The sequence below is a fragment of the Marmota flaviventris genome, chromosome 19 (genome assembly GCF_047511675.1).
Source record: "Marmota flaviventris isolate mMarFla1 chromosome 19, mMarFla1.hap1, whole genome shotgun sequence".
Taxonomy (NCBI): Eukaryota; Metazoa; Chordata; class Mammalia; order Rodentia; family Sciuridae; genus Marmota; species Marmota flaviventris.
The window spans coordinates 8,954,081-8,980,144 of NC_092516.1; the positions used below are offsets into that span (position 1 = coordinate 8,954,081).

Genomic DNA, 26,064 nt, shown 5'->3' on the forward strand with positions numbered 1-26,064 from the left:
AAGGGCAATTAACTAGGGGAAGAAAAGATAACATTGTTTCCCTAATCTTGTTAGGGAGGGGGAGAAGGGGGAAGAGAGGGAAAAAAACATGTTCTTTAAAAAAAAAAAAAGCTTCAGAGCAATGAGGGCTACAATTAGAAGACCCAGAATCCTGGGTGTCTGAGGGTGGATGTGTTACTTGCAGCCCCTAGGCTTCTGGGGTAAGGACAGCATGGGTAGAACACCAGACTCCGCCACTACTGCCTGGGCCAGCAGGTGGCACACAGCTCCCATGGTCTGCAGGGCAAAGTATGGGTGGGCCAGATTACCCTGTCCAGAATCCCTGGGAACTCTGAATGTGTAGCCTGCTGCTCCCAGAAGCATCCATGATGAGAGCTGGGCAGGCAGGATAGACTGAATTATCTAGAAGGTTCCAGGGCAGATGGGTGCCGCCTGCAGCTCCTGATAAGCCCAGCCTAATTCCCTCTTAAGATTGGGAGCCATCTTGTCACAAAGGCTTAAAAAGTTAATTTTGACTTTACTATAAATTAGTACAATTTCTAAACTTGCTTGGAATGCCTGCCCGTGCTTTGAACTCACCCACGCCTCCATTCAGCCCATGTAGTCTTAACAAGCTAGGGGCTTTCGTCAAGGACAGAGTAAACACAGTTCAGATGATGGTTCTACATACCCACTATCAAGCCCTAGACCCAGAAGGAGAATCCTACCAAGATGTAGGGCCTGCCCGAATAAACCTCCAACTGAGGGAATCATGATTGGTTCCCAAGTTTCCAGACCAAGAGGGAAATGAGAAACTGATGTGACTCCATTTTTGGAAAAACCAGCCTCTACCTTAGGGCAGGGCCTGTCCAAGGTCGGGGGTGGGGGGGGTGGCCCTTGTTCTTGGAAAACCCACAGAGCGTTCCTAGGTACCTGGCTAAATAATAGGAAAGACCTGTGGCACCAAATGTCCCTGATTCAGAAATGCTAGTTCCTGGAAAGACCAAAGAATGTTTGAGGCCTAAGGCATGACCTGATGACCCATAGCAACCCCCTAGCAACAACCAATCAGCGTAAGGCAGGAAAGATACCTGGAATGCCAGGAAACCATGTAGTTTAGTAGGTATATCTTGCAACCCCCTCGCAGCCTAAACCAATCAGTTAAAACATATCCATCTCTTCAACTAACCAATCACCCTTACCTGAATTGTTCCCGCCAATGAATATGCTAATCAATGTTAAGAGTTGTTGTTTGATTTTCCCTTGGTATGAAATGATTTGCTGTGTGACGTTGTGACACATACAGTATCCCCAAAACCTATAAAATCTCACTGAACAAAGGTCCAGGACTCGCTCCCCGGAACGACTGCGTCAGAAAAGGTTGTGAGTCCAGACTCCAGCTTGCAATAAAGACTCTTGTGTGTGTGCATCGGATTCGGCTCCTGGTGGTCTTTCTGGGTCCCCCAGATCCAGTATTACACTCCCAGAAGCTCCTGGGGGCTTGGTCTGAGCTCAGGTTCTCCTAACCCACTAAAGTGGTCACCCAGGGCTGGGATTTAACAGCTTTTCTTAAAACCCCTGATTCTAAAAGGGGGCAGTCCCCAGCTAAGTCCCTCTGTCTCAAAGACTACACTTCCCAAGGACCTCTGTGGTGGTCTGTTTCTGGCCTTCTGCCCTTGGGCGCATGAGTGAAGTGTCACCTGCACCTGTCTGGACTGCTGCCGTCCTGGTTCCTGGCTGCTGCAGGCTTGGCCTGGTGGAGTGCAGGGAGGGGATCTCCCCGGGTGTGGGGAGGGGATCTTCTGGACTCTCTTTTCTCCTTTCCTGAGCTTCCACTCCTCATGTGCCACAGACAACACAGCCAGACCTAGTTACAGCAGTGGGAACAGATTTTATTTACTAACAGCTGAGGGTGGAAGAGGGAGCTGAGATTCACCCTGGAGCCAGGAGCAGAACTGCCATTGAGTGGTAGGCAGCGCCCTACGCTGGGCGTGGCCAAGAGGGGTGTGGCCACAAAGGGTGGGGCCTCGCCGCCATCTTTGATGCCCTCTTCTTCGGGTGAGGAGTGGCTTCCTCCTCAGGACCAACCCTGGAGCGCCCAGGCTTAGGGACATGGTAGGTCATCCCACAGAGAGGGGCAAAGCTCCCTCCTCAGGGCAGCCTTGGGGAGACTCCCGGCCTGGGGACCCTCATGGGTCATGTTTCTAGGGACACCCGGAGCTCCTCTCTCCTCAGAGCAGCCTGAGGGAGGTGCCCGGCGTGGGCACCCTTGTGGGTCATGTCTCTAGGGTTGCCTGGAGCTCTTCTCTCAAAGCAGCCTTAGGGAGACGCCTGGCCTGGGGACCCCTCTGAGCTCTGTCTCTAGATGTCCAGGGTTTTCTTCTCAGAGCAACCTGAGGAGACGCCTGGCTTGGGGACCCTCCTGGGTCCTGTCTCTAGGAATGCCTCTTCCCCGCCACGGGGAGTTCCCTTTTCCTCAGAGCAGCCTCGGGGGTATGTTCTAGGAGCTTCTGGAGGAACAGGTGGCAGGTTAGGTACAGGTGGAGAGGGTGTGGAGAGAGCTCTGTCCTGGCCTCCGACCTGAGGGCAGCCTGTCTGCCCTTTCTCCTTCACTATTTCATCCAGGCTCACTGTGCAGGAGCGCTCTTTCCTTAGGCTGTGACCCTCCTCATCTTAACATAGTGACCCAGGGGTGGTTTCTGGGGAACCTGGCAGGTAGAAAGGAGGAACGCTCAGGGAGGGTCCTGAGCTTGATGGGAGGGGGGCCTCAGCACCCCACATTACTTGTTTTTTTTAATTTTTAATGGTTCATTTTGTCTTGCAGTATTAAAGTAGCAGGAAAAACACGGAAAAATTTAAAAGTAATTTATGTTAAGTTCCAAAGTTATTTAAGCAAATGTATTATTTCTAACACAGAATTTATTAAAAATTTATTTCAAGGCTTTTATGGAACTAAACACCACATTTTTCTTTGGTTGATAAAGTCAGTTTAATTAGCAGTACATGTATATTTTCCCTCTTGTAAAAATGTTTTTATTAACAGATTTTAGAAAATAAACACAGTTTATTCTAACTCTAGTCTAAGCTTTTCTTTTTTAAAAAATATTTTAAAAATATTTAAATATTTAAAAAAATATTTATTTTTTAGTTGGACACAATATCTTTATTTATTTATTTTTATGTGGTGCTGAGGATCGAACCCAGGGCCTTGCATGTGCTAGGCGAGCACTCTACCGCTGAGCCACAACCCCAACCCCCAGCAGATTTTAGTTATACATAATAGTGAGGTTCATTTTGATGTATGCATACATGCATGGACTATAATTTGCTCCACTTCATCCCTAGTACTTCTACTTCCTTCTCTTTCTCCCCCTCCTTTCCCCCTTCTTTACTGTTCTTCATTCTATATATTTATTGTTTTATTAGATTGGTGCTTTATAGATGTACATGAAGGTGAAATTCATTGTGGTCTATTTATATATGTACATAGCATCATTTGATTAATTTTGTTCCTCAGTTTCTCCCTTTCCCATCCCTCCTCCCTCCTCCTCCTCTATCCCCTTTGTCTACTCCACTGACCTATCTTCTATCTTCATGGGATCATACCCTTTTATATTTCCTTATTTCTCTCTAGTTTTTTGCATATGAAACAACACATTTAACCCTTTCTGAGTCTGGATTATTTCACTTAGCATGATGTTCTCCAGTTCCATCCATTTACCAGCAAATGCTGTAATTTAATTCATTATGTCTACATAAACTCCATTGTGTATATACACCACATTTTCTTTATCTGTCTCTGTGTTGATGAACACCTACCTGGGCTGGTTCCATGACATGGTTATTGTGAATTGTGCTGCTATAAACAATGATGTGCCCATATCACTATAGTATGCTGATTTTAGTTCTTTTGGATAAATAATTAGGAGTGGGATAGCTGGATCATATTGTGGTTCTATTCCTAGTGTTTTGAGGAATCTCCATATTGCTTTCCAGAGTTGTTGTACTAGTCAACAGTCCCACGAACATGTGAGTGTACTTTTCCCCTACATCCTCACCAGCACTTATTATTAGTAGTCTTGATGTTTGCCATTTTAACTGGAGTGAGATGAAATCTCAGTGTATTTTTGGCTTGCTCTTCCCTGATTTCCAGGGATGTTGAATATTTTTTCATATATTTGTTGGCTATTTCTTCTTTTGAGAAGTGTCTGTTTAGTTCTTTTGCCCATTTATTGAGTTATTAATTTTTTTAAGTGTGTTGTATTCTTTATCTATTCTGGATAGTAATCCCTTGTTGGAAGAGTAGCTGGCAGAGATTTTATTCTGTTCCGAAGTGTTCTCTTCTTACTCCTGTTTCCTCTGCTGTTCAGAAGCTTTATAATTTGAAGTTTTCCCACTTACTGTTGGTTTTATTTTTTGAACTGTATGGGTCTTATTAAGGAAGTCAGTGTCTGTGCCAATATACTGGAAAGTCAGCTTTCTAGCTTTTCCAATCTAGCTTTTCCACTGACTTACACCTTCATTTTAGAAATCCTTTATGTTGGGTTGATTGATCTATAACAAATAGCACTTTACATTTTAGTGTTTAAGAGCTCTATAGCTTTTGGCAAGTAGTTCATTGTTCATGGACATGAAACTGCATGGGCTGGGCTGTATGTAGCTTAGTGGCAAACACTTGCGTAGCAAGCATGAGGCACTGGGTTCAATCCTTAGCACCACATAAAAATAAGTAGCTAAATAAAAATAGTTAAAAAAATGCATTAAGGGCTGGGGATGCGTGCTCGCCTAGCATGTGTGAGGCACTGGGTTTGATTCTCAGCACCACATTAAATAAATAAATAAATAAATAAAGATTGTGTCCACCTAAGACTAAAAATAAATATTTTTTAAAAATCCATTAAAATGACATAGAAGGTAGAATAAAAGGAAATGGGCTTTATAAAAACAATGCATTCTCTTTCTTTTGCAGTATTGAGAATTGGCCCCAGGATTTCATGTATCCTGGATTTCATGTATCCATGGATCGAACCCAGTGCCTCATGTGTACTAGGCAAGTGCTCTACCACTGAGCCACCACCCCAGCCCTCTCTCAAATTTTGATGAAATTGTTCTAACCAAAATTTTCAAATCAATTTTAGAAGATAGAAACAGAATAGTAATATTTTTAATGCTAACTAATGCTCCACCACTGAATAGCCCTGATTCTTTTTTTTTTTAATTTATTTTTCAATTGTAGTTAGACAGAATACCTTTATTTTATTTATTTATTTTTATGTGGTGCTGAGGATCAAACCCAGGGACTCGCATGTGCAAGGCAAGCGCTCTACCACTGAGCCACAATCCCATCCCCTCCCTGTTTCTTTTTTGAGACATGATCTTGGTAAGTTGCCCATGCTGGCCTCAAATTTGCAATCCTCCTTCCTCAGCTTCCCTAGCAGCTGGTATTATAATTAAGGGCCACCACGCCTGGCTCCTCTCCTCTTAACATTATGTAATAAATACCTGCCATTTCCATAGCACTTTTAGGCTAGCTGGTACAGAGCTGGTAGTGGTGGTGGGTGGCCCAGGGACTAAAATCTCCAGATTCAGGGTGGCTGCTGGTGACTAGTGTGATGGTGGGTGGCTGGTCAGGCAGGCTGTCACTGTCTCTACCCAGCTCCAGCTTGTTTCCCTTGGGTGGGATATGATGATGGAAGACTGGAGATTGAAGGGATTTGAGCTAGGGACCATCAAGGCTGCTGCTCCTCACCATCTGTGGTCTGTGGGAGACCAACCTTGCATGTGACTGAGTCACACTCCCCAGCTGGGTGCTGAGGCACTCAGTCACGGAAATGTGGCAGAGCTTTCCCCACCCTTCTTGGGTTCGAGGGTTGGTGTCTCGTGCATGGGTGTGTCTTGCTATAGCCCCATGGGTGAAGCTATGCTCACCTGTTCCTTTGTAATATAACCCCTTGCCCTGTTTAGGATAGAATCTTCCATGGAAGTGCCTTGTGTGTGTCCCCTTCTCTTACTGTGCCCTTGGGTGTGGCCTACCCAGATGTCAATCACCCTGCTGACAGTGGACATCATGAAGATAGACTCAGCCCCCTGAAACCTGACCCCTTGCCTCATTTGAATAGCTTCTCCTCAATAAAGGGGTCAGCGCTTGTGCTCTCGCTCTCTCTCTCTTTTTGTGGACCCTTAAGGTCAGAGGAGCCGTCACAGTGACCCCAAAGAAAAAGGTGTTTGTGTCTCTTGTGTGGTTATTTCATGCAGCCCAGTCAGCGCAGTTCAACTGGAGTAAACCCTGAGCCTTTTAGTCGAGAGAACAGAAACCTGGCAGTGGTCCCTCTGACCCTCCTCCAGCCGCCTCCTCTAGAACCCCTCTAGACTCGCTGCCTCCAGACCCACTGCCTCCAGACCCTGTCCTCTTTCAGGCCCCCATCACTTTGCCAGGCCCTTCACTTCTCCAGGCTCCACCCTCCTCCAGACTCCACCCCTTCTCTAAGACCTGACCTTTCCACTCCTGCTTCAGGGCCTGCCCTCTTCCAGGCCCATCTCTTTTCTTGACCCCACTCCTTGTATACACCTGCCCCTCATCTGGACCCATTTCTTCTCTAGGCCAGCTCTCTGCTGGGCTATGACAAGGGGCCACCCCCGCTGCCACTCTCAGTGAGCTAATTGGCCGTATGTTTGTAATGGTATAATGTCTGTTGTTTAAACATTTTTGACATCTTACATTGAATGAAATATCTTGATTGTATTAGGCTTTGATATACTATAAACTGAATTTAGGAAAGTTACCTCTTTCTTTTTTCTCTAGATCATGAACATTTGAAATAAAATCAGAATTTGCTGAAGGTCAGGTAACTCTTAGCTGTGAACCCTGGTGATCCTGGGGTCTTTTCCATCTGGAGCTCTCTAAGTACCAGTCCAAACTTTTTTATGCTAATTGATTGATTTGTAATTTTCTTATTTTAGCATCATTTTGCAATGTCTTTATTTAGGAGGAAATCCTCCATGTCTTCCCAGTTTCCAGTTCTGTACAGTAGGTTTCTCCGATTCAACTTATAATTTCTCATTTTTCTAGATTTCTACAAAATTCTTAATCCTGTGAACTTTTGCTATTTTTTTATCAGCAATATTTTAAAAATATTGTTTTATTTTGTTTTTGATTGAGAGAATTGTCTTATTTGAGATTTCTCTTGATAATCTTAAATGATTTTAATTAATTTCTAATTATTAAGACATGGATGTGTAGCTCAGTGGCAGAGCACTTGTCTAGCATTTGAGAGGCCCTGAGTTGGATCCCAACACCCCTCCATCCTCCACACAGAAGATGTCTTTGACAGCACCTAAGCATCAGAAGTATCCAGAGGTATCATTTTTAAAGATTATGTATTTATAAATATGCACAAACACCACAATATACCTCTCTCAAAATTTTCTTTAAAAATATTGATTGTTTAGTTGTAGATGGACACAATATCTTTATTTCATTTTTATGTGGTGCTGAGGATTGAACCCAGTGCCTCATGTGTGCTAGGCAAGTGCTCTACCACTGAGCCACCACCCCAGCCCTCTCTCAAATTTTGATGAAATAGTTCTAACCAAAATTTTCAAATCAATTTTAGAAGATAGAAACAGAATAATAATATTTTTAATGCCAACTATTGATATTGCATGCTTAAAACCACTATAGATGAAATTTCCTCAGGACTCAAATCATTACAGAATGTAAGAGATAAGTTATAGCTGCTTTTTAGTAATTCAAGACATTTACTTAAAATAAACTTTTTAAACAGACATTTTCTTTTTCTATTTTTCAAATTTAGGAGGCATAATCATGTGTCTTTTTAAAGTTGTACATTCATCAGAAAGTTAGTTTATCTTATTCCTTGCAGGCAAGGGGAATGGACCTTCTGATGAGCATGGTGCTTTATATATTGTCAGGAATTATTGTTGAAGAGCTCTATTAAGTTCAAAACATCATTTAAAAATGTACCAATGGGGCTGGGGATGTGGCTCAAGCGGTAGCGCGCTCGCCTAGCATGCGTGCGGCCCAGGTTCGATCCTCAGCACCACATACAAACAAAGATGTTGTGTCCGCCGAAAACTAAAAAAAATAAATAAATATTAAAAAAAATTAAAAAAAAAATAAAATAAAAATGTACCAACATGCTTTTGATTTCAAAAATTTGAATTTCTTCTTTTGAGATTATGTATTTATTAGTATGTAGGGTTATTTCATGTGGGAAGTGCCATGATTATATTATATCCTAACATAGGTGCCCCTATGTGCTTATAAAGTGGCTTTTAAAATAGAGTTGAGTATATCTTATATTTGTTGGATTCACTGTGGAAAAGTACATACACTTTTTACCATATTCAGAGGATTATTATATTTGAATGAGTAGAAGCAGAGATTAGATGTACTAGTGTTGTAAGCTGAACAAAGTGCAGATTTAGTTTAATTATTTTGATGAGGTTGACATAATGGTTTCTGCCCTGTTCTACATCTGCTATGATGGTCTATGATCAGATGTCTGTCCTGAGAATTTTTTGACACTGGTGATTGAACCCAGGGCCTTGCACATGCTAGGCAAGCATTTAGCTACATTTATCCCAAGCCCTTTTTAACATTTTATTTTGGGTCAGGCTCTTGCTAAATTGCCCAGGAGGGCCTCAAATTTGTGATCCTTCTGCCTTAGGGTCCCAAATACCTGGAATTACAGGTGTGTGTCAAAGCATTTGGCTTGTCCTGGAGGATTTTGGTGTTAATATCGTAAGTTTCTAACATATTAAATAATTTCATAAGCTAAACTATGTTCATTTTTCTTTTTTTTCAATAGTCAATAAAGCTTTTTTGTTGTTTTGATGGTTTGCTTAATGTGAACTTACTTTACGTGACACTGCTGTTCATGATAGTCTAGCTGTGCTAGCTCATGTTAGGAAAAAGAGTATTTTGATTCTGATAGTCTGAACTGTGTTTTAGGTCAACATGTTTCCAAGGAGCAGTGATTATTAAATTTTTATTTGATTATACAAATAAGACACAAATTCATTCATTCTTTTTTTTTTTTTTTTTTTTTTTGGTGGTGCTGGGGGTTGAACCCAGGGTCTCTTACATGCTGGGCAAGCACTCTTCCAATAAATCCCATAGATCCTTTAATTATCATTAACTTCATGACAAGCTATGGTGATAACAAATCACTTAGGAATTCAACTAAATTTGGAATCATTCAAGAGTTGGGGTATACAGTTCTTTGTGGTTTCTAGAAGGTACAGTGTTTTCCCACAACATAGCAGCATCTAAGGTCACTCCTGGACTGAGCTGCCACCTGGGCTCCTTCTCTGGGCTCACCACTTCTGCAGAACATCATGGAAGAGATGGACGCTGGTGTCCTTTTAAACTCTTCTGCTTGGGAGGCATCACTCGTGGTAGTTGCAATTTCCTTTTCTTAACAGTCACTCTTTTTGAGAAAGTTTAGCCATAAATTGAAATAGTGTCTAAAATGTTATTTTTTTTCTCTAAAGTGATCAGGTTTTTAAAAGGCACACCCAGGACCTAGTGATAGCATAAAAACATCATCAGTTTGCACATTACTTCAATAAGTTTATGTTATTGCTTCAACATAAAACAATAAAACAGGCACATATCTTGAATTAAATATTTGAGTCATTTAATTTTGTGTCATCATAAATTATTTAATTTGTGTTCATAATAAAATATAGAACTGGCTGAGTGTCAGTACCTGTAATTAACTATATAAATAATTAAACAAGTAGGTGTTTGAAAAAATATAATCATATCTTAAGGTTTTTATTTTAGAGTAGCTTTATTTTTTTTTAATATACTTTTATTTTACTTATTTATTTTCTGTGGTGCTGAGGATCGAACCCAGGGCCTCCCCCGTGCTAAGCGAGAGGTCTATGGCTGAGCCACAACCCCAGCCCCTAGATTAGTTTTATCTTTATGCAGAAATTCAAAATGCAGAGATTTCCCCAGTAGCTTCAACTGGTTTTTCCCTTTTTATGACTTATGTGTACCATCTCGGATGTGTTAACATCTTAGATGATTTGTCATGAAGAACAAATACTGGTATGTTACTGCTAAATGAAGTTGTATTTCCTTTGGATTCTCAGTTCTGCTGCTTCCTGTTCAGGACCCCATCCAGGACCTCACATGACATCTTTGTCTCCATAACTCCTCTTGGGTGACAGTTTCTCTGACCTTCCTTGTTCCAATGACCTTGACAGTGTTGAGGAAAAACCTGTCAGGTATTTTTAAAGATTGTTCTCCATTGGGGTTTCCTTGTTTTTTTTTTTTTCATATTTAGACTGGGCTTGTGGGTTGGGGGAAGCAGGTCACAGAGGTGGAGAACTGATCTGTTATCTCATGTCCTCAAGGTTGATGTCATGTAACTGACTCTGCTCAATTGGCTGAGGTTGTGTCTTTCACTAGTTTCTCACTATGTAGTTACTGTTCTCTACATATCCTCATTATCTGGGTTTTCTGGAGGAAGTCCCTATGCAGTGCCCACACTTATAGAGTAGGGAGTTAGCTTCATCTCCTCGGTGGACAAGCATCTGCTTCAATCATCTGGAATTCTTCTGCACACGAGGTTTCTAGGTGACCCCATTTGTTTATGTGTTCAGTCCAGTGTGGACGTCTGGATAGTAACTTTAAGCTGTCGTTTGTTATCAAATTCTATAGTATTTTGTTGCTCAATTCTTTCCTGCTTTAGCCATTGGGAGTTCTTTCCTTTGCCGCTGGTTGTCTTTTAACATATTTTCTGTTTTTGTCCCAAATTCCTTTCTTATACTTGAAGGTTACCCTGACTCATATATTTACTGTCTCAGTTATAGTATTAGCCACTTGTGTAAAGAGCCTTAGCTCTTTTTATTAGAAAGTGATTTTAAAAGCTTTTATCTGGCAGCTGAATGTGCTCATTGCATCTTGACCCTCAATGCAATGTAAGGAAGTGTATGTGTGTTATAATCCACCCCCCCCCCCCGTTATAAATGTGTTTATATGGAACCATCTGTGTTTGTACTAAGATAAACATGAGTTTATATTGATCTGCAGTAAGTGGATTCTTATCCATTATGACAGAGATCCCTCTTCCTTCACTCCTTGCTTATCTGTAACTTCTCACTCCAGCTGTGAGAAACCTGGGTCCTAGCTTCTGTCATGTAATTAATTCACTGTTTGTTTATGAGCAGTTAATTCATTATTGTTCCCTATTACTGGTTGTGACATAATAAGAAACACACATTTGGTATCTGTTCTCAGTTCTTGGTGCAAAGCTCCTAAAACCCTCATATTCCCCAAGTAATAAGGGTATGAAAATAATCTTTTGTCTTTTTTTTAATATTTATTTTTTAGGTGTAGATGGACACAACACAATGCTTTTATTTTTATGTGGTGCTGAGGATTGAACCCGGGTCCCTCCCATGCTAGGGGAGCGCTCTACCACTGAGCCACAATCTCAGCCCCAATCTTTTGTCTTAATAACATTTGTTCTTTGACCTTGGTTCCTTACACAGAACTCCTAAATTGTCTAGAATCTCCTGGTGGGAGGAGGATCTTTGCTCTAATAAGGACTCTTGCTGGGCTCTAGAGCAGCTTCAGGTTGTAGGATGGTCATGAGAAAGACCAAGCAATGATTAAAAGTTTGGAACTTTGAGTCTCCTGCCCCACCCTTTGGGGAAAGAATCTGGAGATTGAGTTAATAATCCATTATATCTACACGATTTCATCCATTTCTCCATCAAATTCTCTAAAAAAAAGTGACTTATAGAATTTCTGAGTTGCTGAACACCACCATGCACAGGGAGGGTGGTGCACCCCAACTTCATGTGGACAGAGGCTCCTGCACTAGGAACCCTCCTGGGCCTCATCCTGTGCATATCCTGACTGTAATTTTGTCTTTTCTAGAATGTCATAAAAGTTGGGCCATACAGCCTCTTCAGCCTGGTTTATTTCACTTAGCAGCACACCAGCTAGGATTCATGTTGTCTCTGTGTAGGTTTCTGATTCATTCTTTTCTATTCTATGTTGATTGGCATCAGCAGAGCTGCTGTGCATAATCCTGTTTTTTTTTTTTTTTTGGACATGATTTTTCAGAGTACTTGTTTAAATGCAAAATTTGCCTATAATTTTATAGGCAAAATTTGGGGGCATAGATTAGACTTCTTTTGCTTTGGAAAGACCTGGCACACTGTTCTCCCAAGTGGCTGTGCCACATATTCTCCTGGCAATGCCTGAAAGTGCTGGTGTCCTGCATCCTGCAGCTGTTGACACACTGCTATTTCTTGGAGTGTAGCAGTTCTAACAGCTGTGCCATGCTACCTCAATATTATTTTAATTTGTGATTCTCTAGTGATATGCAATGCTGAGCATCATTTTGAATAACTATTTGCCATCTTTGTATTTTCTTTAGTTATATGTCTGTTCAGATATTTACCAATTTTATTTGGGTTTTTAGTTGTTGGCTTTTAATAATTCTTTGTGTATTTTGAACAAAAATTCCATTTCAGAAATGTGTTTTGTAAATAATGTATTTGTCCATGACTTATCTTTTTGTTCTCTTTCTCATGGAATATAAAAAATTTAATTTTTTGTGTGTAGTGTTGGGGATTTAACCCAGGTCCTCACACATGCTAGGCATGTGTTCTACCACTGACTTATAACCCATCCCAGTCTGGTTCAATCCTCCTGCCTCAGCCTTTTGAGCAATTGGTATGATAGGCATGCAACACCCCCACTTAAATAAATATTTAATAATAAAGACTTATAAAGTCCACGTTATCAATATTTTTCTTCTGTCCATTGGCTTTTGGTATTGTGAGTTGAAACTCATCACTAAGGGCTGGGGATGTAGCTTAGTATTAGAGAGCTTGTCCAGCATGTGTGTGGGCCTGTATTTGATCCTTAGTACCAGAACACACACACACACACACACACACATTCTCATCACTAAGTCTAAGATTACATAGATTTTCTTTTAGAAAATTTTCAGTTTTCTCTTAGTTTGTTTATGAGCCATTATGAGTCAATTTTGGGGCCACTATGAGTCAATTTTTGTAGGAATTTCAGTTTATGTATACATTAATTTCATTCAATAATTTTCAAAAACTTGTTCAATCACCACTATTTGAAAAATCATGGGTAATGCATTTCATTTCAGTTTGAATTTTCAAAATCATGGTCTTAAATAAACTAAGTATAGTATTGAATATCATTCATTTCTCAGGAATTCTAGGATGGGGTGCATGTGCACCACTGAACTGCAGCATCCTGTGCTGAGCTCCAGTGACTACCAGAGGGTGCACACCACCTTCCCAGACCTGGCTGTGTAATAATACGAATATGGTGGTGAGATAATGCCAATGTGTCATCTATATGCAGCCTCTAATGCTAATGCATTATCTCTAGTGACCTTTGATGTTAATGTATCCACAGGTGGCCTCTGATACTAGTACAGTGTCCATAGAGTGACCTAGAACACTAATATAACAGCTGCCACATGGTCTTTAATGTTAATATAATGTCCACACTGTGGCCTCTAATTCTAATACAATATCCACACTGAAGCATCTAACACTAGTTTAATAGCTTCCTGTGCACTTTGAGATTAATATAATGTTCACACTTTGGCCATTAATACTAATATAATAACCACATGGTGATCTGTAATACTTGTATAATATTCATGCAATAGCATCTAACATTAATATAATAGGTACTCTTGGCCTTTCATATTATATAATATTATATCCATATCGTAGTATATAAAGTTAATGTAATACCTGCCTGTAGTCCTTAATACTAATATAATATTCATACTACAGTAGTATAAACTAATATAACTGCTAGAATGTGGCTATACTATTAATATAATATTCATACTGTGACCTCTAAATATATTATTATGGCTCTCCCGTGGTCTTTAATATTAATACAATATCCAAACTACAGAATCTAACCTAATATAATACCTTCCCTGTGGCTTTGATATTGATGAAATGTTCATATTTTAGCAAGTAAAACTAATTTAATAACTTATCCTGGTTGTAGTAATACTTTGATATCAATATGAAGCAAGTTAAATTAATACCATAGCTTCCCTCAGACCTTTAATGTTAATATAATATTCATGTTATAATATTGAAATCTAAGAAAAGAGATGCTTTGTAGACATTTGTACTAAAATAACAATTTGTTTACAGGACTGTGGTCTTCAGTACTAATGTTATATCCATAGAATAGCATCAAAAACCAATAAAATAGCTGCATTGTGGCCTTTCATACTGAGATGTTATCCAAATTATGTCAATAAAAATGACATTATAGCTGCCCTACAGACTTTAATACTCATGTGAAATCCACATTACAGCATCAAAAATGGATAAGCTTGCTGCCTTGTGGCCCTCAATACTGATACAGTATCCATATTATAGCTTAAAAAATGAATAGTGTGATTGCTTTGTGGTCTTTTGTACTGTATATAACAAAATCCATGTTATATACTTATGGTGTTTAGTTATTAATGGTATATTAATAGTACAGCATCATGAAATAACTTAATATATACAGTGTGGCCTTTAATGCAAATATGTTAATTATGATAGCATTTATTTTTTATTTTTTAAATATTTATTTATTTATTTAAAGTTATAGATACATCTTTATTTTAAAATCTCATCTGCCAATTTAGCGTTTTCCACCAACTTGGGGAGCAGAAGCCTTCACCGGTTTCACAGTCTTTTCTTAGTTACTGCCTTTGTGGGAGACTTAGCAGCAGCCATTGCCGTCTTTTTAGATGCCTGCTTAGTCTTTTTTGCTTCCTTGGTAGCTCTAATAGCTTGCTCTCGGTGAGCCTTTCTAACTTCTGGTTTCTGATTCCTCTTGGCCATGATATCCGCAAGGGATGCACCAGTGATGGCCTTTTGAAATTTGACTGCATGTCAGGTTCTCTTCTTTTGAATTCCTTCTGACTGGCCCTTTTTGTGCTTTCTTCTGTAGAGGAAAGTCCAGTTTATCTGCCTAGGATTCCTGTTGGATAGGAAAGCCGACTCGCATTTTGCATTAAGAAATTGGAAAACCTTTCCGTCGATCCTGGCATAGTGCCTCCTATGTCTGGGGTATATCTTGTACCCTGGAGGGGGGAGTCGTCCCCTCTACCCTGGGTGCGGTGGTGTTCAGAGCTCCCCCACGACACCCAGGTTAGAGGGACCTTCCCCCTGGAGGCAGGAGTCCCCTCTACCCTGGGTGTGGTGGGGAGCTCCCCCCAAACACCCAGGTTAGAGGGGACCTTTTTCCTGGAAGGGGGAGTCCCCTCTACCCTGGGTATGGTGGTGTCCAGAGCTCCCCCCCACACACCCAGGTTAGAGGGATCTTCCCCCTGGAGGGGGGAGACCCCTTTACTTTGGGTATGGTGGGGAGTTCCCCTCAAAAAAAACAAGATTAGAGGGGACCTCTTCCTGGAGGGGGGGTCCCCCTCTACCCTGGGTGCGGTGGTGTACAGAGCTAGTTACAGAAATGCAAATTGAAAAATGAGATGAGATACAACTCCCTATCCATGAGTATGGCTCTCATTAAAAAAGGTGGAATAACAAATGGAGGGGATGGGGAGAAACAGAAATCCTTATTGTCTGCATGGCTGATAACAATGTAAAAGGGTGCAGTCCCTTTGGAGTTACAGTGGCACACACCTGTAATCCTGGCTACTCAGGAGGCATAGGCAGGAGGATCTCAAGTTTGAGGCTAGCCCTAGCAACTTAAAAACTCAACTCAAAAAATAAAAAGTGCTGGGGATGCATCTCAGTGGTAAAGTACCCCTGAGTTCAATCTCTAGTACCAAAAAAAAAAAAAAAAAGTCCTTCATCGGATGAATGGATACATACAACATGATCTATCTATACAATGTAACATTACCAAACAATAAAAAGGAATAAAGAACTAATAGCAGTGACAACATGGATGAAGATGGGCCAGAGAAAAGAAGTGAGTCATAGAAGACCATGTATTGCATATTCCACCTGCATGAAATGTTGATAAAGGGCAAATCCATAGAGAAAGAGTAGGTTGGTGGTTGCCTGGGGCTGGGGAGTGGCTGTACATGGGCAGGAGGGACAGACCCTACTGAGATGATGAAAATGTTCCAAGACTGTATTGTGGTGATGGTGGCACAAGTCAGTAAATTTACTAAAACTCATTGACATCTATGCTTAAAATAGTGAAAATTTATGCTATAGAAGGGGGAGAAGAAAAAGAAGGGAAGAAGAAGGAGGAGGAGGAGAAGAGGAGGAGGAAAAAGGAGGAAATATTTTCCAAAATGTCCCTAGCAAACCACTGGGCCAGGCTGTGGCTTGGGGTATGGCAGGTACCAACTAGCTTGGGCTCCCATCCCTGGATCTGGGGCTGTTGTCCCACATGGGCTGTGGGTAGGGGGCGCTGTCTAAGGAAATCAGCATAGTGCTGGTAGAAGGGATGCCAGTCAGGCAGCCACCAAGCTGCTGCTGCACCCAGGACTGTCTGCTTGGGACCACAGCCTGATGCTGAATTCTCGGACCTGTTGTCCACACGGTGACTCCTGCTTCTCTGTGCAGTATGAAACAAGGAGAGAGGGGATGTGGAAGAATTACTTCCTGAAAACCTGGCTTCCCCCAGTGGAGACCAACTGTCCCGGTTTGCCTGGGATGGAGTGGTCTCTCAGGATATAAGACTTGATATGTTTAAGCTGGGAAAGTCCCAGGTGAACAGGGAGGGTTTGGCCACCCAATGACTTCATCAGGGAGAGAGACGGAAGTGCTCCCAAGGAATTGGAGCATCAATGGCAGGTGACAGCACAGAAGGTCGATGGTTTGCTGCATGTCTTGTAGGAAGGCACACAGAGGACCACTTTGGATTTTTGTTTTTTTTGTCAAAAATATTGAACCCAGGGCTGGAGATGTGGCTCAAGTGGTAGCGTGCTCGACTGGCATGCGTGTGGCCCGGGTTCGATCCTCAGCACCACATACAAACAAAGATGTTGTGTCCGCCGAATACTAAAAAATAAATAAAAAAAAAAATTGAACCCAAATATAAATAAGACTACTGATGTAACTACCCATCCATAGGAAGTGCAGAGGACTGTGGGGTGTGCAAAGTGACTATAATCACCCAGTGCCTCAACAGATAAATGTGAGGGAGGGGAAACAGATGAAGAGAAGAAAGAACCATGGATGAAAAGACTTAGAAGCATATCTACTGATTGCAATGGGTGCATCTTGTTTAGATACTGATTTGAACAAACTGATAGACAAGAGAGAGAGAAAGAAAATTTAGATCCTAACCAGAGCTGGGTATGGTGGCACACATATGGAACCCCACCTACTTGGGATACTGAGGCAGGAGGACCCCAAGTTTGAGGTTAACCTGGATAACTCAACACGACCCTGTCTCAAAATGAGAAATAAAAAGAACTGTGTGTGTAGCTCAATAGTAAACCACTTGCCTAGCATTTATGAGCCCTGGGTTCATCCTTACTACTGCAAAAACAAATAAAACCCCCAAATCCTAATAGGGTATTTGGTGATATTAAGAAATTATTGGAGGCTGGGGTTATAATTCAGTGATAAGAGTACTTTCCCAGCATGTGTAAGGCACTGGGTTTGATCCCCAGCACCACATAAAACTAAATGAACAAAAGAAAGGTATTATGTCCATCTACAACTAAAAATATTAAAAAAAAAAAGAAATTAGGGCTGGGGATGTGGCTCAAGTGGTAACAGGCTCGCCTGGCATGCGTGGGGTGCTAGGTTCGATCCTCAGCACCAAATAAAATAAAATAAAGATGTTGTGTCCACCGAAAACTGAAAAATAAATATTAAAAAATTCTCTCTCTCTCTCCTCTCAAAAAAAAAAAAAAAAAAAAAAAGAAAAGAAAAATAAATTATTGTAGGCTAAGTGCAGTGGCACATGCCTGTAATTCCAGTAGCTCTGGAGGTTGAAGGAGGAGGATCACAAGTTCAAAGCCAGCCTCAGCAACTTAGCTAGGCCCTACAGCAAGACCCTGTCTCTAGATAAAAAATAAAAAGGGCTGGGGATGTGGGTCCATATTAAGCACCCCTGGGTTTAATGCCTAGTACGCCCCCCCCCCAAAAAAAGAAGAAATTATTGGTATAATATCAAATTCCAGTTATGTTTCTTAGCTTTTGGAGATTTATCTTGAAATACTTACTGTGGGGACCATGTGACATCTGGGTTTTGCTTCCAAATGGTGTAGGGGTGGTGGTGAGGATAATGTGAACATGGCCCTTGGGTGACCATTTTGGAGGCTGAGTGATGGGTGTGAGGGTTTATTTAACATCCTCACTTTTTACAGCGCTGACCTGCTTGATAACTGACCATGGAAAGGAGAGGCCAGTGCTACTGTCCTGCCTGCGCAGCACCATGAACCACAGGTCCCCTCCCCAGTCAGCTCAGGGGATGCATTTCATCACAAATAGGCTGGTGTTTCCACCGAATTTAATTTCACAGATCAGTGAATCTTCCAAAATTTTAGGTGAGGAACAAAGTCATTTTTCATTTTGCCAAATTAAAAAAAAAAAAAACAAGACCCAAATGTTGCATCTCCTTCCAGTGTCATTTCCTAAAAGAAAGAGCACATACAACCTAATAACATCATTTCGGAAGAGGGTTGGCCTTTCCACTGGACACAATTAGCATAACGAACAAGCTTGCTCTGGTGTCCCTGTTTTCTCAGTTCACCCTGGATCTGGCTGCACACATACCCTGGGGAGAGGAAGGAGGCGTGGCTGGCTGGCTGTTCCTACCCTCCTGCTAATGAGAATGGGGCTTGGATCATCTGTGGTCATAATGTGTAGGGTTTTGTTTTTATTTTTATTTTCTTGTAGTGCTGAGGATCAGACCCAGGGCCTCTTGCATGGAACCCCATCTACTTGGGATACTTATGAGCACCCCGCTGTGGGGCCACACCCCCAGCCAGCATGTGCAGGGCTTTGATGTCACCAGCTGGTCAAGGGGTACAGGCAAGGGTTCCCCAAAATCAAGTCCTCAGGGACTCATGAATATACATCCCTTTTCAAAGACTTCTTGGATCTTGTCCTGGCTGTGGGGTAGGTCAGGGAGGGGAACTGCCATGTGGGTTATTAGAATGAATTGCTTTTTACCAGAGTGGAAAAGAATAGATGGGCCCAGAGTAGCAAGGGTCTTTCTGTCTGTGCCCAGCTGACACGGAGTCCCCTTTGTGATCACAGCAGAGCAGAACCATGAGCATCAAACGCCCTGTGGTATGTCCTTGAGGCGCTGACTTCTCATCTGCTCTGATGAGATGCATCTCTCTCCTGCAACCCATCTGCAAGAGGGTTTGATATTTCCACAAGATAACATATTTCTGAATCAGATAAGAGGGTCTTTTTTTTTCCCCCTGAAACTTGGGAACATGAGAGACAGATTGTTGAGGGTGATGAAAATATTCTGAAACTAGACTGTGGAGAAGGTTACACAACATAAGAGTGTGCTGAATGTCACTAATGGCAAACCATGTGCATATTTTACTACCATGAAAACGAATGGGGCTGGGTGGTAGAACGTTTGCCTAGCATGTGTGAGGCTGTGGGTTCAAGTCTCAATACTGAAAAAAAAAAAGATTATAATGAAAAAGAAAAAAAATCAACCAAAAATGTGTAAGGAGATGGACATGTTAATTAGCTTGATTGGCTCATTCTGCAGTGTGTACATATATCAAAACATAATATGCCATAAATGTATATAATTCTTATTTGTCAATTAAAAATATACTTCTGCTGTACCCACAAATTCCCAAGCAGTTGTTGGCTGGGTTCCCTCTGGGGCAGAGCCTTAAAGGAGGTAAAATTTTTTTAAAAAAAATTCCACTTTTTAAAAAAAAAAATTATTTATTTTTTAATTGTACACAATACCTTTATTTTTGATTATTTGTTTTTAATGTGGTGCTGAGGATCAGACCCAGGGCCTCACACGTGCTAGGTGAGTGCTCTACCACTGAGCCAACCAGCCCCAAAGGAGGTCAAATTTTAAAATATCAGAGATGAAAGAGACTCTACAGGACATGTAGTCTCTCCCTCATTCCACAGATGAGGAGGATCCTGAGGTTCAGGGTGGGAAAGTGATGTACTGAGGCTTCTCAGGAAATTAGGAGAAAGGGGTCTTCACTTTACCTGTGAGCTTTGCCCTCTACCACGTGCTTTTGGTCCGGTGAGGGCAAGGAGAAGAGTGCCTGCATCTCCCCTCTTTTCAAAATAATGGGCTAAGACAGAAAGACCACCAACTGGTTGTCTTTGTGTCAGATGTGGCCACCAGGCCTAGTTTTTGTATTGTTAATATTATTTTTTTTATCAAGTTAAACAGTCTAAGAATTAATTGTCAGCATTTGAAAATCACGCCAATTCACACGAAAATCCAGGCTTCCAGTTTCTTTTAACAAATAGAAAGCTCTGACAGGATTGGGCCCTCGTATTTGGCAAGGATGGGAGCTGACAGGAGTGTGCTCTTTCCAATGCTCCACAGTCACGGCCACGGCCATGGCCATGGCCACTCCCAAGGCCTCACAGGAGCCTCAGGCTTGTATTGCTTTCCTAACAGCAGCCTGCTTTAGCCCCCTTTTTTTGATTATTTGTTTGTTTGGTACCAGGGATTGAACTCAGGGGCACTCGACCACATCCCCAGGGTCTCACTGAGTTGCTTAGCACCTCACTGTTGCTGAGACTGGTTTTGAATTTGCAATCCTCCTACCTCAGCCTCCCAAGCCTCTGGGATTACAGGCATGCACCACCACACCTGGCTAAGCCCCTTCTTTTCTTTTCCTTTCCCTTCTCCTTCTTCCCCCACCTCTAATTCTCCTCCTGTTTCTTCTTTTAATATTGGGAATTGAACACAGGGGCACTGTACTACTAAGCCACATCTCCAGCCCTTTTATTTTTATTTGAGACAGGGTCTTATAAGTTCTCCATGCTGGCCTTGAACTTGTGATCCTCCTGCTTCAGCCTTGCTTTAGCCAACTCCACTGCTTGCTTATCCTGGGAGGATTGGCCTCCTAGCCTCAGCCCTGGGCTGGAGAAATGCAGGTCTCTGATGGTGGTTTTGTAGGAGGTGTTTGGGCAGGTGGTGCCTTGCTTATACCTGGAACTCCATATCTCATTCTCTTCTGCTCCATCTACACCATGGCCTTAAAATACCATCAGCCAGCCTTGGCTTCTGTGCAGTTCCTTGCTTTTAAGAAATGTTCCCTTTTTTTTTTTGAAATTGACCAAATTACATTATCGTGTGCATGTACAAATATGTGACAACAAATCTCACTACTATATATAATTATAATACACCAATAAAAGCATCTGGAAAAAAGGAGAAATGTTCCCATTTACAGATGGGGAATCTGGAGAAGAAACAAGCAGAGGGACTTGTCCCAAGCTGGAACCAGCACTGCACCTGAGCGGATGAGGCCATGCAGTCATCCTCCAGACCATGAGATACTCCTGGGCCTTAACCAAGGATCACATTCCCCCACCTGCTCCGGCAGGGATGAGCCTTGAAAACCCTGTGTTGAGTGAAGTAAACCAGACCCCAAAGCACACTTCACATGACTCCACGTGTCACGAGGCACCTAGGACAGGTGCATTCATAGAGAAAGGAGATTAGGGGTTACATGGGCTGGAGGGAGAGTGGGACAGGAAGTCTTTGAGTGGGTTTGGAGTCTAATGGGTTTGGGGTGATGAAGAATTCTGAAAATAGTGGGGATGGTTATACAACATTGTGACTGTAATTAATGCCACCAAATTGTACACTTAGAAATGGCCAAAATGGGGCTGGGTTGTGGCTCAGCAGTAGAGCACTCGTCTAGCACATGCGAGGTCCTGGGTTTGATCCTCAGCACCAAATAAAAATAAAATAAAGATATTGTGTCCATCTATAACCAAAAAATAAAATATTAAAAAAAAAAAGAAATGGCCAAAATGGGATTGGGGGTATAGTTCGATGGTAGAGCACTCACCTAGCATGTGCAAGGCACTGAGTTCCATTCCCATTACTGCCAAAAAGAAAAAAGGAAAAGATTAAAGTGGCATATTTTGTTTATATGTAGACATATATACATATAATATGCACAGGATATGTACACATATACATATAATGTGCACATAATATATACTCATATTACACGTGCATATATTATATATGCATACACATGTTATACATATAATATAATGATATAAATATATGTTATATACTTATATCTGCATGCAATCTACATATGTATACGTAATATATACATGTTATATATGCAACATATACATATTACATATTTTATACAATATACATGTTATATGTGCATATATACATGATATGTATAATATACACATATGGTTTTATATAATGTATACATGTTATATATTAACACATTGTATAGTATGTGCATATAATGTTAGTAAAATATAACAGATATAATTATATACATCTTTATATTATATGCATATTTAATAATCATTTGGGTGGGGGTTGTAGCTCAGCAGTAGAGTGTTTGCCTAGCATGTGCAAGGCCCTGGGTTCAATCCTTACCACCACATAAAAATAAATAAAATAAAGGTAATGTGTCCAACTACAACTAAAAAATAAATATTAAAAAATCATAATCATCATACATTGTATCAAATACTTTTTGTGTACATAATTGTATCTGTTGTATTTTATATACATATATTTGTGCATATATATATTACATAAGACATATACATATAAATATTTATCTACTTACCTACCTATCTTACTACAGTGAAAAAAAATAACAGAATGTCATCCAAAGCAGCCTGGGTGTCTCTGGAAGCCCACGTGGTATGGCTGTACGATCTTCCCAGTAGCAGTACTACATATGGGGCCAGGAGATCAAGAGGGAATGAAACCATACATGTATCTGAGACACCAGCAAGGAGGTGGTGACCTTCTCCCTCCAGCTCTGAATACCCAGTGACCCTGGCTTGCTGCTCATGTGTCACTTCACCTCTGCTGCCTGTCATTTGTGTTCACGCCATTTCTGGTTCATAGTCCTCAGCGCAGCTGAGTTGCCTCTCTTTCAGGGTGACGACTAGAGGGCTTTGCCTTCGCCCTTGGCTGTGGGCATCAGGCATCACATGAGCAGGAATTCTGTCTGGGTTTTTGCTTCCTCAGCACTTAGCACAGTGCTTGGCTTGCAGTAGGCACTCAACAAATATTTCACTAACAAGAGTAGATGCTCAAAGGAAAGGTGTACTGGGGGACCTGAGAGTCATGGACAGTTATGTGGTTAGCCCTCCCCACAATCCCCAGCTTTCTGGCTTGCTTTAGCTAGACTTATTTTCTTCTGCTTGCAACTGTATTTCCATGATGTAGCCTCTCTGAATCTGTTTCCTCATCTGTAAAATAAGGGTAACAACTGTTACTTGCAGTCACTCATTTTAATGAAGACTGTATCAGCAAACTCAATCAGTATTCACCATGATGATGAGGAGGAGGAGGAGGGAGAAGAAGAAGGGACCATGTGTATTTATGTCTGATTGCTGCCACCATAACAAATTATCACGTACTTCATGATTTAAAACAACTCATATTTATTTTCTTACAGCTCCAGAGATCAGATGTCCAAACCTTTGGCAGGGCTGTGTTCCTTCTGGAAGCTCTGGGACAATAAATGTATTTCCTTGCCTTTTCTGGCTTCTAAAGGCTGCCTCAATTCCTTGGCTTGTGGTCCCACATCATAAGCACTGTCACACCTCCTCTGACTCTGAGCAGCCTTCCTTCCTCTTGCAATCCTTGTGATTGTGACAGGCTCCCTGGCTGCCAAGCCTGCAGCTGGCCTACTGTTCCCTGCCGAGAAGCAGTGGAGCAGCCCGGCAATGGAGCCCCAGAATGGTGGCCTGAAGGGTCCAGCACAGGGGCAAGCATGGCCTGGGCTGCATGGAGCCCACTATGCAAACTCGGCAGGCGGGCCAGTTGCTGAAGGCCAAGGCACACGAACCTGTCACCCTTTGGTGGCCAGGTCTGTGCATAGCTTGTACAGTCCTGCAGCCTGGAACCTGCAAACACAGACCATCCCATGACCTCAATCTCCCACTTCCTGACCTGTAAGAAAAAACATGGGAGTAGGGCAGACCTGAATGGAAGTTGGGACTTGAGAGTTGACTGATAGCCTTAGTGTGTTTCCGAATCCTAATTAGCATAAATGTGGACTGTAGCATTGGTCCTTTTTAAAAACCCTAATTAGCGAAAGTTTGGACCAATGGCTGTGACCCAAGGGCTATATAAACCCCTAGACTAGTATTCAGAGGAAGAACACCTGGGTCTTTTCTGGCCCTGTGGCTGCAAAGAGTGCTGTTCCTGTTTGTAGTCATCAGTAGATCTCACTGTTAGACTGGCTCATCCTGCTCCATGGATTTCATTCTTTGAATTCACATAACAAGAAGAAATTGAGGTTGAACTCCTGGAGGGTCTGTTGCAGCTCTGGGGGGCTTGGCTCACTGTTAAGAGCTGCAACACTTCTCTGAGGCCTGCAACCTTAGGCAGACCCCACCCATCAGCAGAAGCAGAGAAACTCCAGTCTTACCTGCAGGCAGAAGCAAGGAATCGAGTTTCATCTCAGATCTTTGGCTTCAATAGCACCGGGCCCAGGTGAATAACCCATGATAGTTTGCCCTCTCAAGGTCCTGCAAAACCTCTTTCCCCATCTAAGGTAATATTCACAGGTTCTGGGATTAGGATGTAGATATCTTTGGGGGTCATCGTTCATCCTACCACTCCATGTGTCTAAAGTTTTGTTTTCTAACTATTTGTGTGGAAGATACCAAGAAAAGTAAGTTGTCCTTCCTGTCCTCAACTGGTTTACAATCCTGTTGGGGAGACAGTGATTACCCACTGACTCAGGCAGCATGGTCAGTGCTGCTCTTGGAAGGCAGAGAGGGTGGATCGTGTTGATGAAGATGGAGATGAACATAGGATGCTTTTTTCTTCCCCAAGAGTTTCCTCTCCTGGGGGCAACATCTACAGGAACGATGACTACTGACTACATGCATCTTGTCCCCTGGAGGAGTGTGATAGAGCATCCCTGCCTTCTAACACAGGAAGGAAGAACCTTTGGGAGAGGCGAGGAGGAGTCTCCTTACTCGATCAGCCAAGGTCTTTCCCTTTTGCTTTTCTGATGCTTTGAGGCATTTCACTCAGACTCTGGGGAGAAGGTTCTGGGCATTAAGTTTGGCTCAGGTTCTGGCACGTAAATTGATGGTAAAGAGGGAGTGAGGAGTGAAAGTGAAGACATGTCCCCCCTCCTCCAACTCCCCAGAGCCTTGGGGGAATTGTCCCAGAAATAGGACAGGAGTGTTTCCAGCCAAAATCAAATACATGATGTCAACGACTCCCTTATACACATTTGAGTTGTTTAGTGAAAGCATGACCTATGCAGATCTTTCATTGATTATAGTAAAACCACTGCCTATAGCCATGGAGACAGGTGTGAGCAATTAAGCAAGGTACCTAGGGGACAGACCCACCATCATTGTGTCCAAATAGTTTCTGTGCACCCTTCGCTCCCTGCTGGTTCTGGTACAAGGCTGGGATGCAGAGAGTCACTGAGTATCCAGTCCTTGGCTCCTAGCTGGTCTGTCCTGGGACCTGAGGGAATTGCTTTAGTCACTGCTTCCGTGACTTCAAGTCTACGCCTGTGTCTCAGGAAGGAGTAGCTGGTGTGTGTAAGTTATGCAGCAAAGACCTTAAAATCTATTTGTGAATGTAATCTTTTCTGCAAAAACAGCTTTGTTGAGTTATAATTCACAGTCTTGTGCTGCATGATGACATTTCAGTTAACCACCGACCACACACAGGACAGTGAAGCAAAAGGCTGTTCCATCTAGCTCCGGGGCGCTGTGCACTATAGCATCTGGGTTTGGATAAATACACTCCATCATGTTCACAAGTGACACAATTGCCTGACGAGGCGTTTTCAGGATGCATCCCTGTTGTTAAGTCATGCTTATGTGAGCTCTCTCATTTCAACTGAACAATTCACTGGTTTTCAGTATTCAGAGTTATGTAATCAC

The 26,064-nt window shown here is 41.9% G+C and overlaps 2 long non-coding RNA genes and 1 pseudogene across 2 annotated transcripts in view; 1 reads left to right on the top strand and 2 right to left on the bottom strand.

Moving 5' to 3' along the window:
• Window positions 1-2,008: 2,008 nt before the first annotated feature.
• LOC139702927 (uncharacterized) lies at window positions 2,009-21,581 on the top strand. Its single transcript, XR_011705485.1, has 2 exons — window positions 2,009-2,094; window positions 21,375-21,581. It is a non-coding gene; the product is annotated as an uncharacterized lncRNA (long non-coding RNA).
• On the bottom strand, window positions 14,678-16,373 carry LOC114096954 (large ribosomal subunit protein eL24-like; annotated as a pseudogene).
• Window positions 16,864-26,064, bottom strand: part of LOC114097047 (uncharacterized) — a 48,771-nt gene continuing 39,570 nt past the window's right edge. The window contains exons 3-4 of the long non-coding RNA XR_003583537.2: window positions 21,999-22,034; window positions 16,864-17,013 (exon numbers count right to left, since the gene is read on the bottom strand). This is a non-coding gene — a long non-coding RNA (uncharacterized lncRNA). The remainder of the gene's footprint in view (window positions 17,014-21,998; window positions 22,035-26,064) is intronic.